The sequence below is a fragment of the Lontra canadensis genome, unplaced genomic scaffold (genome assembly GCF_010015895.1).
Source record: "Lontra canadensis isolate GAN:19392208 unplaced genomic scaffold, GSC_riverotter_1.0 scaffold81, whole genome shotgun sequence".
Classification (NCBI taxonomy): domain Eukaryota; kingdom Metazoa; phylum Chordata; class Mammalia; order Carnivora; family Mustelidae; genus Lontra; species Lontra canadensis.
This window is the reverse complement of record NW_022631075.1, coordinates 7298028-7304954: the sequence shown is the minus strand read 5'-3', so window position 1 is coordinate 7304954 and position 6927 is coordinate 7298028. Positions and strand designations below refer to the sequence as shown.

At 35.4% G+C, this 6927-nt stretch overlaps 1 pseudogene; it reads left to right on the top strand.

Annotated features, from left to right (window-relative positions):
* Positions 1-5334: 5334 nt before the first annotated feature.
* On the top strand, positions 5335-6251 carry LOC116882147 (annotated as a pseudogene).
* The last annotated feature ends 676 nt before the right edge of the window (positions 6252-6927 follow it).

Below are 6927 nucleotides of genomic sequence, written 5' to 3'. Positions count from 1 at the left end.
AACTAAAGACATAAGAAAATAGATGGAAATTTTAATAATTGTTCTGTATTTTTAAAATAAGAATGACCTTTTCAGACAAACTGAGTGCCTTTTTATAATAATAAACAATTTCATAAATTGTGAATATTTAAGAGATCAGCTTTGAAAAATTGGATCTAAAAATCTAATGATAATTATCTTTCTCAGACTACAAATATCAAATCCTTCTTTAGAAATTAAGTTTATTTGGTGTCTAACACCTTAAAGGGAGTATGTCTTATGTATTGATGACATGTATCCTAATCTGCAAATCACAATTAAGGACAAATAAAGGAATTTACTCATGGATTTTGTTTTCTTATTACTCTTATCAGTTGTATTCATAATCAAGTTTATTGATTAAAAGTAAAGCCCAAAGTGCAGTCATTACTGCCTGGGATTATTTTACTTTTAGTAATTCTTTAGTAGTTCTCCACATGTAATCTGACAAAACAGTTTATGAGGATATTAACTACAGATTTCATTACATTTTGATAATTAGTAATGAAGCAATTGATTATACCAAACAATCAGTCTGACTGAATTGATCCTACAAGCCCCAGTCCAGCTGTAGCTATCTGTTTTAAATGTTACAGCATCGGGACGCCTGGGTGGCTCAGTTGGTTAAGCAGCTGCCTTCGGCTCAGGTCATGATCCCAGCATCCTGGGATCGAGTCCCACATCGGGCTCCTTGCTCTGCAGGGAGCCTGCTTCTCCCTCTGCCTCTGCCTGCCATTCTGTCTGCCTGTGCTCTCTCTCTCTCATAAATAAATAAAATCTTAAAAAAAAAAAAAATAAATGTTACAGCATCATACTGGTACAATTTTACCAATTACTACTATGATTTTAGGTTGTGTGGCTTAACAAATAGCAACATATCCTCAAATCCTTAAGATGAACAAATACTTGCATTTTTTAACTTATGTTACTTTAGTTTAAAGGTCTTCTGTAACTCTCTTGAGCTCTTGGATTTTGCTGACATAAATTGACCTTACTAGACTCTATTGGGCCAGCATATGCTGCACTCAGCTAGGTTTGGATGAAAGTGTTTCCACATGTCTTTCTGTTCAGAAATCTATACTGGAATAATGTATCCTTTATGTGGGACATACTGTTTTAATGTTTGAGGGTCATATATTTTAATAACTAACAGCAAAAAGGCCACAGACCACACCATTGAATCTAAAGTTTCTGTTCACATGCAGCAATGCCATATGACTATGACCCAACTCAGTAAGGCAGAGAAACAAAGCAAGAATAAAAATGGAAGAAATGTTAATGAATAAAAGCTTAATCTGTCACAAAAGATTTATTATTCACCAACATAAACTTCCTTACTCCTAATTTTTATCCCTTAATATGGATAATAAACTATATTTTTTATCAGAAAGGTTGTCAGTTATGACATTACATTCAAAGACCAAAAATAAATATCAAATATTTTGTATCATAACCATCAAAAATAATATTGATTAATGTATGTAACTCTTCTTAAGCCTATTAGTTTTTAACTTGTAACCTTTTGACTAATATACTTCACATATTATTTTTTATTTAATTTTATTAGTTTTATTTTACTGAGGAAAGACAATTTTGTGTATTTAAAAACAACTTTAGAACAGCCAGCATATATGGCAACTTTGGAAAACTAGTTAAGAAGTGATTAAATAAACATGAATGTCAATATATTAAAACAATAGAAAATACATTGTATTTTCCCTTCATTATACAAAAATAGTTGTTTGAATATTTCACTTCATTATGTTTCTAAAATGTGCCCAAGACAATTAGGCATTCTTCCGCTGTCAATTGGTTTTATTATAACAGAAACTATCATAACATGGGTATATTATATCTTATAATCCACTATCAGTTTTGTTCTTGTTGTCCTCTTGCAAGTAGTCTTACCAATTTTCCATTTGCTTGGTTCAACACACAATGTAATAGGAAAATACCTAAGAAAGAAATATCTGTGCATTATATATATTTTTAAAGGTTTTGTTTCTTTTTTTTAAAGATTTGATTTATTTGACAGAGAGAGACAGAGCAAGTACAAGCAGGGGGAGCAGTAGGCAGAGGGAGAGGGAGAAGCAGGATCCCTAGCTGAGCAGGGAACCCAACATGGGGCTTGATCCTAGGACCCTGGAATCATGACCTGAGCCAAAGGCAGAGGCTTAACCAACTGAGCCACCCAGGCTCCCCAAAATATCTGTGCTTTAGCACACACAGAAGAAACTGGGATAGCTGTAAAAGTGACTAATTTTAATGATCTGGATCTATTCAACTTTGTCAACCAAAGGGAAAATAATAATCATTCTTGCCTGTCTAAAAAGTCATAAGAGCCCATCTGTGTAGGATTCAGAACGTCTGACTTCTTTCTGAGGAGTCTCAGAAATAATGTTCAGTAAAAAACCCACCAGTCTCCTTCACTCTGCATGAAAGTGTACTGAATGCCACCAGACCTGCAGTGAATGACTTTTTGCTTCTTATTTAATCACAGCAAGAATCGTTTTCACACAGCAAGGAATAGACTTTCAAACTAATAAAACTTTCCAAAGAAACTTGCAAGAACAATTGTAATGACTAGTGGAAATTATCAAGTAAAATTATAGTAGAACTATAAGAAAAAGGTTAGGACCAAGAACACTGTTTGTTGACAGGGTATGTGGAATTCTTTACCAGAAACATAAAAACAAATTCTAATATTAAAGATCAAATGTTAATTAGAAATAGCCAGTGATAAGTGAATAATATTTCAAGGAACTTAAAATGAATTACTAAAGCAAACCACTAAATTATTCTTTATGTTAAACAATTTAGAACACTATATGTGCATCATAAAATTTTGCTATCAGCTATTTTTATCTTTTTCTCTTTTATTTTTTGCTTTTCTTCCTACATATTTCCATATTAAAATTTTTGTGTGGAAAAAAAATTGTGTGAAGTGAATGAATAAACACACACCACGAGTTCATTATTGGTATATTTTTAGTTTTCCACTTATGGCACAAAGATCATCCACTGGATGTATTTTGTTGCCTTGCAATAGTCTAAGTATTCGACCACTTAAATCTAAACTGTATACTTACTTAATCATTCACAAAACAGAATCTAATTTTCTCAGATTTTTTTGTCCTATCCTATAATTTGATTCTTTTATTAGTTTACTTAGTTAATTTTTTAATAATTTTTAGATAATCATATCACACAATTATAAGAAATAAAACAGAGACACCATGTACACTTTACTCAGTTCCCCTCAATGATAACATCTTGCAAAAGTATATGCAATACCACAACCAATATATTGACATAAATACAATTTAGTTGTCTTATTCAGATTTTCTCTTCTTACTTATGCTCTTTTGTGTATATTAATGTTTAGATTCATGCAGATTTATTTTTATATATGAAACCACAATCAACACTAAACAGTTCAAGATTGCAAGGATCCCTGATGTTGCCCTTTAATAATCAAACACATACATCCTTCCTGGTATTTTACTTTAACACTTGGCATTCAGTTCTCCATTTCTGTAACATTGTATTTTTAAGAATATTATAAGGAGATGTCAGAGAAAATGGAAGACTAAGGAAGTCTGAAATATTATTCATCCTTAAAAGTAATTACAAAACAAAGAAAATAGTTAGAATTAACTTTTTTGTAAGTTAACCCAAACTGCATCAATTCAAAAGCTTGCAGTAACCTATTTCTAATAAAAATGGGTGAATATCAATAAGAACAAAGAGCTTTGGAGAACTTTAGTTTACTCTAGTCAGATTTTATACTCCCTGGATCAGAAGTAGCATTGAAAATAACACATTCTCAGTACTGGAGAGAGCAGCATCCACCTCATTCTCAAAGAACTGTTATTATTTGATCTGCCTGGTAACTCATTGTGAGACCACCTGAAAAGATTTGTATGTTTTGTCCAGGTCAGAACTCATGGAGTGCTCAAGCCACAACATGGGAGTATTTGTTGAATAATTTGCAGGCACATAGTTTACTCATTGATGACACAAATGATGACTAATAGTTGAGAGAAATATGAGACTAACCAAAAAGCTTAGGAGGAAATGTTGGGGAATAAAATGTGCATAAAGTTTTAAAACTTTTAAACTCAGAACATATTTCTGAGAATTTTGAGGATAATATGCATGCCCAGGGCTGTGTACATGCTCAGAAAAGACCAGAGAAGACTCTCAGCCTCCACTTCTGGTTGACCTTAGGGCTCTATTCATGCAGGAAGTGAACACTAAGGCAGAGGTGTAAACTTCCCAGCTGAGTGTTGAAAGAGTGACTGAACTTGTACAAAGAGCTCCTTCACAAGATATGAGAAAGATTTTGCTTCCAAGAGTATAAGGAAAACTCCATCCAATCATTAGCTGACTATAAAGCTGATAAATCAAAGACAGCAATGGTTAATAAAAAGACTTTATAGAATTAGTTCAGAAAAGTTACTAAACAAACAAAAATCACAACCCCAACAGCAACAAAGGCAAACCCTGGGGAGAAGAAAAAAAATCTAATTCCCAGAGTTGTTAGATTATAATAGTAAAAATGCCTAGTTTTCAACAACAACAACAACAAAAAAAATAAAGGACTGCAAAGAGATAGAATTATAGGTCATACACAAGAAAAAAATAATCAAGAGAAACTATCCCTGAAGAAGTCTAGATGTTGGATATATTAGATAAATAATTTAAATAATCTGTTGTAAATATATTTGGAGTCAAAGGAAATCATAAGTAAAGAAGTAAAGAATATGAGTCCAATATGTCATAAAACTGAAAAGATCATTAAAGAGATAACAATTTCTGGAAAGGGAAAATACAAGTGGACTTAAAAGGTCACTAGATTGGATAAACAGCATATTTGAGCAGGCAGAAGAAAGTATCAGTAAAACTGAGTATGGTCAATGCCAGTTATCCACTCTGAAAAATGGAAAAAAAGAAGAGAATGAAGAAAAACAGAGCCTAATAGCATTGTTGGACATCATCAAATGCATCAACATATGTATAATGGAAGTCTCAGTAGGAATGGGCAGAGACAAAAGAATAGAAATAATATTTGCATAAAATAATGGCTAAGAAAACCCAATTTGATGAAAACTTTTGCTTACACGTCTGAGAAATTCAACAAATTCCAAGATAAACTTTATAAAATCTACATTTAGTTGCTGCACCACTACTGCACAATGGTGCATGCTCCGTTCTAAACGGGCTCTGTTTAGCAGCAGCCACGGCCGCTGCCCTGGGATCTCTGGCTTCACTTCATCCTTCTCTTATTGCTGAGCCACTTTTCCTCATAGAGATATGACCTTCGTTTCTGTTCCACAGAGGTAGTTACTAGTCTTGGGTGGCTGCCTTGTATTCCTCCTGGAATTTTCTACTCATGGTTAATTTGGGGTCCTATGGATGGTGACTACAGTCCTGCCACCTTTATCCCAGATCCCAGACCCCCAGGTACTGCCTCCTTTTCTCCCTCACTTCCTGGGTGGAGATGGTCTCTGACCCCTCAGCCTTGAAACCCATCACCTCTCTCCACTTGTCTAGCTAGGGCAGAGGATATCTCTCAGGAAGCAAGCAACAAAGAAGGAGCAAAAGAAAGTGTGGGCCAGCCCGGCAGAGCAGCTGCCCAGCTGCTTACATTAGTACCAGCAGCCCTGACAGAACTCAAGGACTGGCAAAGTTCTGAGACTGTGGTGAGCAGAGCACAGGAAGTCCTGGACCAGGCCATTAATCTGCACCCTCCCCCCACCCCAGGGTCCTGCAGCCACAACCCAAACTGAAGAAGCAAGTCCTTTCCCTGCTGCCTGTGGTGCCCGGCCAAACCTTGTTCAAAGGAGAAGTTCTAAAATTAAAGATGAGAAATCGGAGAAAATTGTCATTCCCCACAGCCAGCTTGTTCAGAGTACATATTTGTGTGAACAACCAAAGATAGAAAACTAAATAAAATTTACCACTAACCAAGATTGGCTCTGCAAGAAGAAATGAAAATAACTTTTGGCAGGATTCTGTTTCAACCAATATAATTCAGAACCAGGAAAAAAAAATACTGAAAACATTGCAAATATACGTTTGAAGAAATCAGCATTTCTAACTGAAGTGAACCAAAAGAAAAATTAAGCTGGGGCAAAATTTAGTGACCCACCTCCTCCTCTGTTCTTCCAAAGCCTCCTAGTCACTGTATGGGAAGCACTAGTGAAATTCCAACAAGAAATGCAAGTTAATGTCAGTACACTTAAAGGCTCACCTGGGACACCTGGGGGCAGTCAGTTAAGCATCTGACTCTTGGTTTCCACTCAGGTTCTGATACCAGGGTGATGAGATCAGTCTGGGTCCAGCACTGTTCTAGACTCCCTCTCCCTGGGACCCTCCCCTGCTCTATAAAATAAATATATCTCTAAAAAGAAAGAAAGGAAGGAAGGAAGGAAGGAAGGAGGGAAGGAAGGAAGGAAGAAAGAAAAGGAAAGTCTTTCCTAAAAGACCTCAACGTGAGACAGGAATCCATCAGAATCCTAGAGGAGAACATAGGCAGTAACCCCTTCGATAGCAGCCACAGCAACTTCTTTCAAGATATGTCTCCAAAGGTAAAGGAAACAAAAGTGAAAATGAACTTTTGGGACTTCATCAAGATCAAAAGCTTCTGTACAGCAAAGGAAACAGTCAACAAAACAAAGAGGCAACCCACAGAATGGGAGAAGATATTTGCAAATGACAGTACAGACAAAAGGTTGATATCCAGGATCTATAAAGAACTCCTCAAACTCAACACACACAAAACATAGAATCTTATCAAAAAATGGGCAGAAGATATGAACAGACACTTCTCCAATGAAGACATACAAATGGCTATCAGACACATGAAAAAATGTTCATCATCACTAGCCATCAGGGAGATTCAAA